The sequence below is a fragment of the Odontomachus brunneus genome, unplaced genomic scaffold, assembly GCF_010583005.1.
Source record: "Odontomachus brunneus isolate Ranch 3 - 2012 unplaced genomic scaffold, Obru_v1 Obru_scaffold_111, whole genome shotgun sequence".
Taxonomy (NCBI): Eukaryota; Metazoa; Arthropoda; class Insecta; order Hymenoptera; family Formicidae; genus Odontomachus; species Odontomachus brunneus.
This window is the reverse complement of record NW_022639561.1, coordinates 650,565-663,197: the sequence shown is the minus strand read 5'-3', so window position 1 is coordinate 663,197 and position 12,633 is coordinate 650,565. Positions and strand designations below refer to the sequence as shown.

Sequence of the window (12,633 nt, the reverse complement as noted above, 5' to 3'; positions counted from 1 at the left end):
GGGGGGAGGGGGGCATATAAGGACTACCTTTACCCAAGGGAGCTCAGTATCAGAGTTCTCAGCCCTGATGATGCAAACTGCAACGTTTGCGAAACGTCGGCATATCGCTGATTCAAGACACGGCTCCATTCCGGAAGCTATACCTACACATTATATGATTTTATTTATTGCAAATTTTATAACGATACAACGATACTCGAACGCATAATATATGAAATAACTATATCTAGTGTGTTTCTGCAACATTAAAAACTTTACTTCGACAACCTATACAAGCGCTGTATTGTTGCAGTATTCTACATTGATGCAGTATTCTATATTGAAATAAATCTAATATTTTTTTTTTCAAGAATAGCTATTAAGAAGCACTTGTCGAAGCTTTCTGAAAACCCTTCCTTAAGACCTTCTTTTATATTACCTTTCTAACTATTAATTTCCTTGCTAACAAGAAAAATGCATGAACGTTCGGGCGAGTGAAACAGTCATCAGAACACCGCGTATTCCTCACGTATAGACGAGTGTAAGTCGAGCGTTTTTTTAGTGACAGCATTTTAGGACAGCATTTCTGGTGATCACGTTTCATAATGCTATCTCTTTCGCTCTTACGTCTGAGGATAGAGGATGAAAAATCGCTGCGACTCCCACTACTATTACCTCTTAGAGCTGTCCGACGATCGTATACTACTAGCCCCCTTCGCCACTCCGTGCTGCTCGTGCTTCACTTACAGGCGGCAGTGTGTGAGTGAATCATGTGCAAGTCACACGGATATACAGACAGCATTAACGCCAGTGCGCGTACATTGGCCGGTAGTAATAATGTCCGTATATCCGTGTGACTCACACATGATGACGCGTCAATCAACACTGCTCTGTAGGTGAAACACACTGAAATATATACTACCTGGAATGCGCGTTACCTCTTGAGGCATGCGGGATGAGAGAGAGGTTCCTCATTTTCTCTCTCATCTTTGTCTGGTTCAGTATAGTCGAGGGTGGGAAGAATGTGATACAATCTAAGTTAAAAGTTAGAGATAATATGAAAAGCAGCGACCACATTGAATGGCAGTGATTTAAGCTTATAAACGAAAGTTTTAAGATATAAAAAATATATAGATATATTTTTTCTCATTCATTAGTATTCACTTGTCGACTTGTTATTAAGAAAAACAAAGCAAAGATAGTTCCTAATTCGGAGATTCAGCTTATGTTTAGAAATCAGCCGACTCAGCTTTTGGCTCCGACTGTACTAGACAAAGAGAGAACGCTGTTCGAGACCTACGAGAATGCTCTCTCTCATCTCGCAACACTCAAAAGCTAACGTGTGTTCCATGTAGTATATATTTCAGGCACGAGCAGCACGGAGTGGCGATGAAGGTTACTTGTATAGAATCGTCGGACGGCTCGGTGAGAGAATAGTGATGGGAGTCCCTACGATCTTCCACCCTATATCGCAGACGTAAGAGCGAGCGAGATAGCATTATGTGAGCTATGGTTGCAATAGGCATTTGTACACAGTACAATTGGACACCTTGCAAATGGATACGTTGCAAATGGACACAAAACTTTACACACGGTTCAATTAGAGACAATTGCTTTTGGACACGCGAGAAAATCCCCACTGTTCAATTGCACAGTGTTTAATTGCCCACTGTTCATTTGTATGCCGTTTAATTATCCACTATTCACTTGGACGCAGGAAGATGGACACCATTCAATTACCCACCGTTCAGTTGGACACCGTTCATTTGGATACCATTCGTTTGGACACGCAAAGTTGTACACCGTTCATTTGGACACAGAAAGATGCATACCGTTCATTTGGACACCGTCCAGTTATCACCGTTCATTTGGATATCGTTCATTTGGACACCGTTCAATTACCCACCGTTCATTTGGACACCATTTAATTGCCCACCGTGCCTAAACTCACAAAAGATTGCGGTCCCCATTTGCCGCTGTACGAGGTATCTGAGGGACGAGGCCCTCCAATCACATAACTAGAGACAGGCACCTTCTTATTAATATTGAATGGTGGGCAATTAACGGTGTCCAAATGAACAATAGGTAATTGAATGGTGTCTAAATAAATGGTGTCCAAATGAACAGTGGACAATTGAACAATGTCCAAATAAACGGCGGGCAATTGAATAATGTGCAACTTTCTGCGTCCAAATGAACGGTGGGTAATTGAATAATGTCCAAATGAACGGTGGGTAATTGAACGGTGTCCAAATAAACGGTGGGTAATTGAGCGGTGTGCATCCAGTGGATGATTGAACGGTATCCAAATAAACGGTAGGTAATTGAATTATGTCCAAATGAACGGTGTCCAAATAAACGGCGGGCAATTGAACGGTGTGCAACTTTTTGAGTCCAAATAAACGGTGGGTAATTGAACGGTGTCCAAATGAACGATGTCCGAATGAACGTAATGGAACGGTGTGCATCCTTTAGTGTCCAAATCAACAGTGCCCAACTTTCTGTGTCCAAACGAGCGGTGGGTAATTGAACGGTGTCCAACTGAACGGTGGACAATTGAAAAGTATGCATTTTCCTGTGTCCAAATGAACGGTGAGTAATTAAACGATGTTCAAGCGAACGATGAGCAATTGAACGGTGGGTATTTTCTCGCTCGTCCAAAAGCAACTGTATCTAATTGAACCGTGTAAAATTTCGTGTTTATTTGCATCGTGTCCATTTGCAATGTGTCCAATTGTACTGTGTTCAAATAAAGACCACTCGTAATTCACGATCATAAATAGATTATTTTCATCAAGTGTTGGTGATATTTCTTCGAGTAGAATCTAGGTGGTGTCCATTTGTTATGTTGATAATACTCTAGCAGTGCTTCAACGGTGGAATCTGAAGCATCTGTACATAAAGTGAGTGGTGTTCCTTCGAGAGAATATGCGAGTAAATTGTCATTGGCAAGTTGTTTTTTGTATTGTTCAAATTATTCTGCTTTTAGAATTCAAATAACAAGACGGTTATCCTGTGGCTCAAGCTGTTAGTACGTGCAACAGAGCTTGAGTGACTGCAGCACAAACTTGCGATAAAAATTTATTAAACTGCGAAATCAGCAAAGCTCAGTTATCACCCTCAGTTTTGGATAGTCAGTTATCGCTGCGATCCTGGAGTGTCGTTATCTTTTCTTTGTTGATTAAGTAATCTAGATACTGTACCTCCTCATACTAATAGTACACTTTTCTAAGTTGCTAGATAAGCTACGCTCCTGCAGTCTCTTCAGAACCTCTCGTAAATGTTCTTCTTGTTGTTGCTGCGTCTCTGAAGTAATGAGAATGTCGTTGATGTAGCAATATGCGTAACTCAATTCTCGTAGGAACGCGTCCATTAACCGTTAAAACGTTTGGACAACGTTGCATAACCGGAAAGTCATGCGTTTAAATTGGTATAGTCCGAAAGATGTTATCACCGCAATTTTCTATTTGTCTCTTTCAACTTCTTGAGGAAAAGCCCTTATTAAATTCAGAATGGCCTTTATTAATCCTTATTAAATACCCTACATCCTTGTAAACGATATATGAAATAATATAAATGAAGTATTGAATACCTGACTATCGTTACCTTGTTTACTTGACGGTAATTGCCGCATAGCCTCTATGTGCCATCTTTTTTCCACACCATATAAACTAGCCCACAGGTTTGAAGACAGCTTACAAACATCGATTATCATCCACTCGAACTCCTTCCTAGCTTCTGCGGCGCGTATTGTCGAGAGGCAACGTGCATACTCTATCAAAAATGGACCTCGCGTAGCGAGGGCTTGGGCAATTGTGAGTCTTAGCAGGTTCGGTAACATCGACGAAATCCGTGAGAAGTGCGATGAATGGATTGTTGCGGCTGACCGTAGAGAGAGATGAAATCAAGCATGTCACAAAGTTCTCAGGTGCACACAGCTTGGTTGTCTTGTCGTTAAATCGTCGGCTCTTTAAGTCTACTATTAGTCCATAGCATCTGAAGTCTGCGCCAATGATAGATTGACCGATGTCAGCAATTAAAAAACATCAAGTGAATAATCGCTCTAATACTAAATTTAACGTCAAGTGTTATTCTTCATAAATATTGATAACCGTTTGCGTGTAGATTCAAGAAGTTGAGCATCCTACGCGTCTGTTGTAAGTTGACCTGCGTTTATGAAGAACTGATACGTCGACGCCAGTATCGACTAAAAATCTTTCTCCGGAGTTAAAATCATGGATTGCGAGACGATTTTATGGTTTAATTGTGCCACTCGCAATATACTTGATACACGACTAGTTTCCGGTGGTTTTCCGGTGGTTTTCCAGTGGTACGCGTATCCTATGCACAGGGCGATTAACAATTGTGCACGTTGGTACCAAACTTTTTGTAATAGTAGCATATATCTGGTTTATACATCTGCCGAGATAGGATATGATGAAAGTACTTATAGCTTACGTTCACGACTGCACGATCTCGATCTGGGTCGCGCAAGCATTCTGTCGAGGTCAAAGTTTTTATCTGCATCTTTAACACGGAAATCTCGTTATCTCTTGCTAGAGAATTAGTTGGATTGACATGTCTGTTCACAGCCATAACGTTTGCGAAGAATGGTCGCAAAACGTCTGTTGCCTTATCTGCTAGCTCCTCTAGGCATTGAAGATCAGATGTGCCGGTGATTATTAATATTGTACGAATTTGTTCCGGCTGTTCAAGGAAAAGAGTACCAAGTGCGGCTTCACTACCCTCGTTGCCTGTCAAATTCCTAAGGTAGTATAGATACATTGTCGATTTGTCCTCATATTTCGTAGTCCCGCAGTAGTCGGCAAAGACGCATTTCTTTTTCTTCGTAGAAACTAATGATTCTTCTCTTCAATGCCTTGTATTTATTCTTTGCCAGAGGCGAAAGAATAAGGTTTGAGATACTTTCTAGCACTTCTCCGAATAATTGCATTGCGATATGCCGAGTTTGCTGGTGTCGGTAAATGCATTATATTGGCCTGCAAAATTTCAACTTTTTTTGTGTTCTGGGAAACAAAAGTCATTTCTTACGTAATTTTGGTTGCAGAATCCGAACTTGGCCATAACATTATTCTATTAAGTCAGATTTCCGAGATAAATGGGTTAAAACAGTCAAAAAACATCTATTTTAGCCATATTTATCCATATTTAGCCATATTTAGCCATATTTTAGCCATATTTATCTTATTATTGGTAAAAAAGCATAAATAATTTTCCTAAAAATACTACAATTGCATCTTAAAGTATTAGTTTCTATCTTGAAAATAAATTTTGGTTTCCAAAATTTTGGTTTTCTTTATTTCTTTGCTGAGATTTTCTATTCCGAATGTATTCGCGCGCCGCGTACACACAACAAGAAAGATTTGGAATTGTGAAATACTATAGAGTTGATGAACTACGGCGCTTTTATCTTTCTGAAATACACACACACATACAAGAGAAATTTGATATTTTTTAAACTAATTTTAGTTAAAAGTTAGTTGCCTAAAAATTAACTAAGTTTAAAATTAAAAAGTAATAAAAAATAACTAAGTTTAAATTACAAAATTAAATTAAGTTAAAGCCAAAATTTAATTATGCAAAAATGTTTTTTTAAATTAATCATAATTAACTATTGAATTGAACTATTTAAATTAATAATAACTATTGAATTGTATAGGTTAAAGTGTTATATAGATTAATCTCGTCTCACAAGAGACTTGACAGAATTGTCCCTCACCACTTTTGATGCGCTTTGGATATGTTGTAGAACATCAAAATATAAGGAATTCATATTATTTTATATTAGTTTATTTCGAGGTTTGGGTTAAAACAACTTCTTGAAAAAAATGAATTTTTTCATTTTTATATAATAATTTCTAAGATATGAAGTATATGAAAAATGTTTCCTATACAAGTTTTACAGTACTTAATACTCTTTGCAACGACATATTTCATTTTTCTAAGGTCAAATTTTTTTCTTCCCGCTCCTTCTCCACTCGTTAGCTTCGCAAAATTGTTAAGTTTTTGTAAGGACAAAAATTGTAGAGCATTTAATAAGAAATCCATCCATATTTAATAATAAAAGATGGTCTCGCTTTAATTGTTGAAAAACCAGGTGATAACATCGTGTTATAAGCGCCACACTGTCCAAGCAAATGGATATTGTACTAGGTGCGCAACTATTAGGTGTACAACTTTGCTACCGCCGTTTTCCTATAGATGGCTTTAGCGGTAAGTGGTGGTCGAAATAAATAGATCATAGACGTCATACAATAAACTTGGGCATCTGTCAACATAACCTCATAGAAATATTAGTCGATTTGTGTCTGCATCATAAAGTTATTCTCGATTGATAATGTCAGTTTACTAGTCAAATTCTCGTCATTTGCGGGAGGTTTTAATTTTCTGCTTCAATATGAAGAAATCTGCGGCTGAGGTTCATCGAATGCTCTCAAATACTTATGGTGAGGCCGCTATTAGTGAAAGAACGTGTCGTAAGTGGTTTCAACGCTTCAAGAACGATGATTTTGATGTCGAAGACCGGCATAGCGGTGGAAGAGAGAAGGTATTCGAAAATGCAGAATTGGAGGCATTACTTGATGAAGACTCGTGTCAAAATCAAGAAGAATTGGCACGATCATTGGGAGTAACTCAACAAGCCATTTCAAAACGCCTCAAAGCCATGGGAATGATTCAGAAGCAAGGAAATTGGGTGCCGTACGAATTGAAGCCGAGAGATGTTGAACGGCGTTTATTTGCTTGTGAACAGCTGCTTGAAAGGCAAAGACAGAAGGGATTTCTGCATCGCATTGTGATTAGGGACGAAAAATGGATTCATTACGATAACCCCAAGCGCAGAAAATCATGGGGAGTTCCCGGCCATGCTTCCACGTCGCCGGCCAAATCGAATATTCACGGCTCCAAGATCATGCTCTGTATTTGGTGGGACCAGCTCGGTGTGGTGTATTATGAGTTGCTAAAACCGACTGAAACAATCACAGGCGATCGGTGTCGAACGCAATTTATGTGTTTGAACCGAGCATTGAAAGACAAATGGCCGCAATACAACGAGAGACACGATAAAGTGATTTTGTAGCATGACAATGCTCGATCCCATGTTGCGGATGTGGTCAAGACATATTTGGAAACGTTGAAATGGGAAGTCCTACCCCACCCGCCGTATTCTGCAGACGTTGCTCCCTTTGACTATCACTTATTTCGATCAATGACACACGGCCTGGTTAACAAGCACTTCCGATCTTATGAAGAGGTAAAAAATTGGATCGATTCGTGGATCGTCTCAAAAGATGACCAGTTTTTTCGACGCGGGATTCGTACGCTGCCCGAAAGATGGGAGAAAGTAGTGGCCAGCGATGGACAATACTTTGAGTCATAAATGTATAACCAGTTTTTTACAATAAAGCCTCGAATTTCGGAAAAAAACGGCGGAAACAAAGTTGTACACCTAATAAGTTTCCGGGTTTCACACATGGATGGCGCTAACGACACATGTAGTCGACATACATGTCTAAAGTTGTGTTTCTTTTATAGCATGGACATCTGTCAACAATAACCAGTCATAATACCAACATATATCGCAACGCAAAAATATTTTTTCTAACAATGAAATGTCGAGTTTTGTGCCAAATAAACAGCATTTGCGAGAAGCTTTGCTTTCCTGCTTTAACTTGAAAAAAAATGCAGCTGAAGCACGTCGTTTGCTTGAGGAGACCTACGGCGAACATGCACCATCGAAAACTACCTGTGAAGATTTGTTTAAACGCTTCAGAAGTGGCGATTTCGACACTAAGGACAAGGAGCGCTTCGGAAGACCAAAAATAATTGAGGACGCCGATCTGCAAGCATTATTGGATGAAGATGATACGCAAACACATGATCAACTTGCGGAGGCATTAAACATGACTCGCCATTTCCAAACGTTTGCATGCCATGGGAAAAATTCAAAAGGAAGGAAAATGGGTGCCGCATGAGTTGACTTAGAGACAGATGGAAAATCGAAGAGCCACTTCCGAAATTTTGCTTTTGCGGGATGAAAGAAAGAGTTTCTTGCATCGAATTGTAATTGAAAAGTGAATATATTTCGAGAATCTCTAACGCAAAAAATCGTGGCTTTTACCTGGCGAAGCATCAACATCGACGGCACGGCCAAATCACTTCGGAAAGAAGACAATGTTCTGCGTTTGGTGGGGCCAGAAAGGAATCGTGTACTATGAGCTGCTGAAACCGGGCGAAACTGTCAATGGGCATCGCTACCGACAAGAACTGATCAATTTGAACCATGCATTGCTCGAAAAATGGCCAGAACGAGACACGAACGAGTGATATTGCAGTACGACAACGCACCGTGCCATCGTACTTCCATCGTCCAGGATACCATCAAAACGCTGAAATGGGATCTGCTACCGCACCCGCCGTATTCACCACACCTGGCCCCTCCCGATTATCACTTGTTCCGGTCGATGGCGCGTGGCTTGGCTGGGCTACACTTGGCCAATTTCGAAGAAGTGCAAAATTGGTTGGATGAATGGTTTCGGTCCAAAAACGCGTCGTTTTATCGTCGCGGTATTCATGTATTGCCAAAGAGATGGCAAAAATGTGTAGCTAGCGAGGGACGATACTTTGAATTAACCATTTTTTGTATTTCTCTTGAAATTTTCCATTTTTCTAAGTAGATATGTTACTGTAGGTAGAGGAATGTAATGAATTGTAGAAAAATTACACATATACTAGTATAATATATAACGACCCGTCCGATCACGCATTAACAAAACATAGGCAAGCTTAAAGCTAACGGCTCGCTACGAAAATGTAATACGCGACCAACAGATATAAACACTGCCAACCGACCGCGAAAATCAATAACACCGAAGCACACCAAAATCGGTATAAAAAACAGCGCGAAAAGAAACAGTTCGAAAAGAAACAGTCTTCCGAGGCACTCCGCTGAACAGAGCCAAGGCTCCGACAGCAGAAGATCCTCTCGAACACTGCTGCCAAAAGCACCGCATTCTAGATCCTCCTCGATACCGCTCCGCCGACTCGTTGGATTCGTAGAGTCGACCTCCTCGTAGACTTATTGGATACGAAAAGTCTACATCCATGTTACCGCTCCGTCGACTCGTTGGATACGTAGAGTCGACTCCCTCGATACCGCTCCACCGACTCTTTGGATTCGTAGAGTCGACCTCCTCGTAGACTTATTGGATACGTAAAGTCTACCTCCTTGTTACCGCTCCGGCGACTCGTTGGATACGTAGAGTTGACTTCCTTGATATCGCTCCGCCGACTCATTGGATTCGATATCCTCGTAGACTTTGGATACGTAAAGTCTACATCCTTGTACCGCTCCTTGTACTCGATTCGTTTAATATGTAGAGTCGACATCCTCGCCACCGCTCCGTCGACCCGTAGGACCGACCTACGCGTCACCTCCGATACCACCGCTCCACCGCCCGACGAACTCCGACTCGTCGGGAGTCACAGCGGCATAACGCATTGAGAACATTATTGCTTTCGCCAAATAACGGATCTCGCCGCGACAGGAATTAAAGACTCGAACGTAAACATCTTGCCGCGAGCGCGAGACAATCGACGCGTCACAACACTGACCGTGTCCCGCGGCCGCTGGCGGCCACGGCGTTACCGAATCGTCAGCAACAAACATCAACAGACTTGCACGGCGAGCAGAAAAACTCGACATTAAACCAATGGCGTCGAGACCGCCTGTAAATACTCATTGTACATAGCCATTTTAGTTACAATAGATATATTATTATCTATACCAGTTTTTACATTTATTACATCTGCCACGAATCCGGACCGTACCGACTCGCAGCATATCCCGCACCGAACACAAATAGCGTTACGAATATATAATGTTTACAATATATGTTATTTTATTTCTTATTTTAATTATTATTTTTTATTTTAATTAATATAATATTAAAGAAAAATTGATATAAAACTTGCATACACATAGAAAATAAATGTGATTTATTTATGGCACATATTTGTTACAAAAGTGGTGTTCATAGAAAAAATATGTAATGCAAAATATGTAATGAAAAAATATGTAATGCAAAATTATTGTTTGCACCAAGAACAAATAATTACACTGTTCGACAAAAATCGAACTTTTTTTCGTGACACGAGTGCAACAGACATTTCCGACGTATTCTTGCCTGCTGAACACAAATCAGTCGTTCAAATTTGTCTATCATGTCATAATTTTGAGAAAAATGGCGTCAAAGAGGCCAAAAATGACAATTTTGAGGGTGTTCATGGTGTTGTAGCACAAACAATAAAATTTTGTTCGACATCTTGTTAATGCCACGCAAAAATATCAACTTTTAGCTTGAAAATGCATCTCGTCTCGTAACGGTTTTTTATTTTCAAAATATAGCCAATGAAAACATCAATATCATTGGGCAGACAACTTTTTTTGCAAGAAGGCAAATAGTTATTTCCATTGTATTTTTGTCTGCTAAACACGAATCCGTCGTCTAAATTTAGCTATCACGTCACAGTTTTGAGAAAATGAAATAAGATATAAAGTAAGAAAATTCCGCACTCGGCTTTTTGGCCTTTTTGATATCATATTTCTCAAAAGTATGATAGGCTAATTTGGGCGACGGATTCATGTTCAGCAGATCATCAACAAAAATGCATCGGAAATGACTATTCGTACTCATGTCACGAAAAAATATTCGATTTTTGTCGAACAGTGTAATTATTTGTTTTTGGTACAATCAATCACTTTGCATCACACATTTTTTCCATGAGCACCACCTTAGTAACAAATATGTACCGTAATAAGACATTTATTTCCTGTGTGCATGCAAGTTTTATATAGATATTTTCTTAATATTATATTAATTATATGATTAATAAAATATAATAACATTATACATTGTAAATTATATAGTACGCAACAAAATTAGCGCAACAAAATTTTTTATCCAAATTTCATTCAAAATCAAATAACCATAATTCCACAAAAAATTGTCGTATCTAAAAGTTTTTTTTTTTTTTATTTTGAAGCTTGAAGTTCCTACTTTAAAGAACATTCGTCAGATTTTAAATTTCTCTTTTTCCCTTTTCGGCATTCTTCTTAAAGTAAAAACGTGTTTTACTTCCAAAAATTTTCATAGTTTGACACGCTCCACGGAGTGCAACGAATTTTTGTCGCAAACTTTATAAAAATTATCGTAAAATATAAACTTTTTCGTACAAATTAATAAAATTTAAGCCTGTAAGAATTTTTTTGGCGGAGTTACAACATGTCAAAGTTACCCATGTATTTTAGTCTATTTATGCTTCACACAAAAAAAGGAATTCTTAACCCACGTATATTTTTATTCTTGAATACTACTTGCCTTCAATTAAGTATGAAATGCCCTCTTTAATAAGAAATGTTCAATTGCATCAAAAATAATTAGATTCGAGCGAAGTATATTTTATTCTTAAGATAGAATTCTTGTCCAAAGTTATGATATGATTGTAACAAACCCCATCACATTATTTTGAAGCCATTTATTTTTGGCTTAAGAATTATAGATTTGAAAATGGTTTCACTTACATTAGATGCTTACTTATTTCGCGTTCGCCGGCAACAGTGCATATGAGAGAGTAACATCAAGATGGCGGAAGTGAATGTAAGTGACAATAGTTTTGTAAGTGAAACGTTATATTCATGAGGCATGCCTCCAATAGTGGTTCAGGCTTTCAAAGGTAAGTAAAATGTTTAGCTCGTCCTACTAATATTTTTTTCTTCTTTAAAGTTGTGACGTGGCGGCCGTGGAGGCGCCCGTCACAAAGAAATACGAACCAACGTCGCGAATATTTCCGCCGCCGCGACCGAACCCGCGTTTTGTTTCGCGTACGCCGGCGTCCGCCGGCGGTTAAACGATTCGGAAAATTCGTGTAGCAGATAGAGAGGTCATCGCGCCCCCGAGTTTTGTGCCCCCAGGCTCCCCTTCTGGTCGACCAGCGAAGAGGAGGGAAGCCGAGGATGCCGTGGGACGAGAGAGCATCGCCTACGTCACTATCGCAACCGCTCAGGTGAATACGCTCCTGATCAGGATAACGATCTTCTTTTCCGTCGATTGCCAGAATAGTTCTCGAAAATTCGATCACTATCGGACAGAGAATATTCTGGAATCGTATATCGCGTGCCGAAATATTCGATCGATCACGAATATTCAGCAGCGCGATAATTGCCGCCGTCACGCCGAGAGCCAGAGCTGTCGTACTGTTTACATTTTCAGCTTGACGTTTCTCGAGGGGCCAGAGGGGCCCACTCAGCTGAGACGGGAAACAGTACCACTGGATCAAGGCCACGAAATACGCCGGCGAGAATAACGATCTCGAATAATAATAATCCAGGCTACCGAATTTTCGAGATCACGAAAGGATTGAGAGCAGACGAGAGGGGCGGCGGAGGCGGAGGAGCGGATCGGCGATCGACAGGACGAGAGCGATCGGAGCGAGCAATCTTCTATCGACCACTGTCGCGACGAGACAAAATTTGAACGTTTGTAATACCGATCTCGTTACTTTCTTTCCGTTTTGAGCTGTTGGCGATATCGCGGGCAGTAGAGAGAGAGAGAGAGAGAGAGAGAGAGAGAGAGA

The 12,633-nt window shown here is 40.0% G+C and overlaps 1 protein-coding gene across 4 annotated transcripts in view; it reads right to left on the bottom strand.

Annotated features, from left to right (window-relative positions):
* The window catches only part of LOC116849315 (synaptotagmin-10-like), a 526,459-nt gene that overhangs the window by 285,224 nt on the left and 228,602 nt on the right, over nt 1-12,633 (bottom strand). The gene's annotated exons all lie outside the window — the stretch shown is intronic.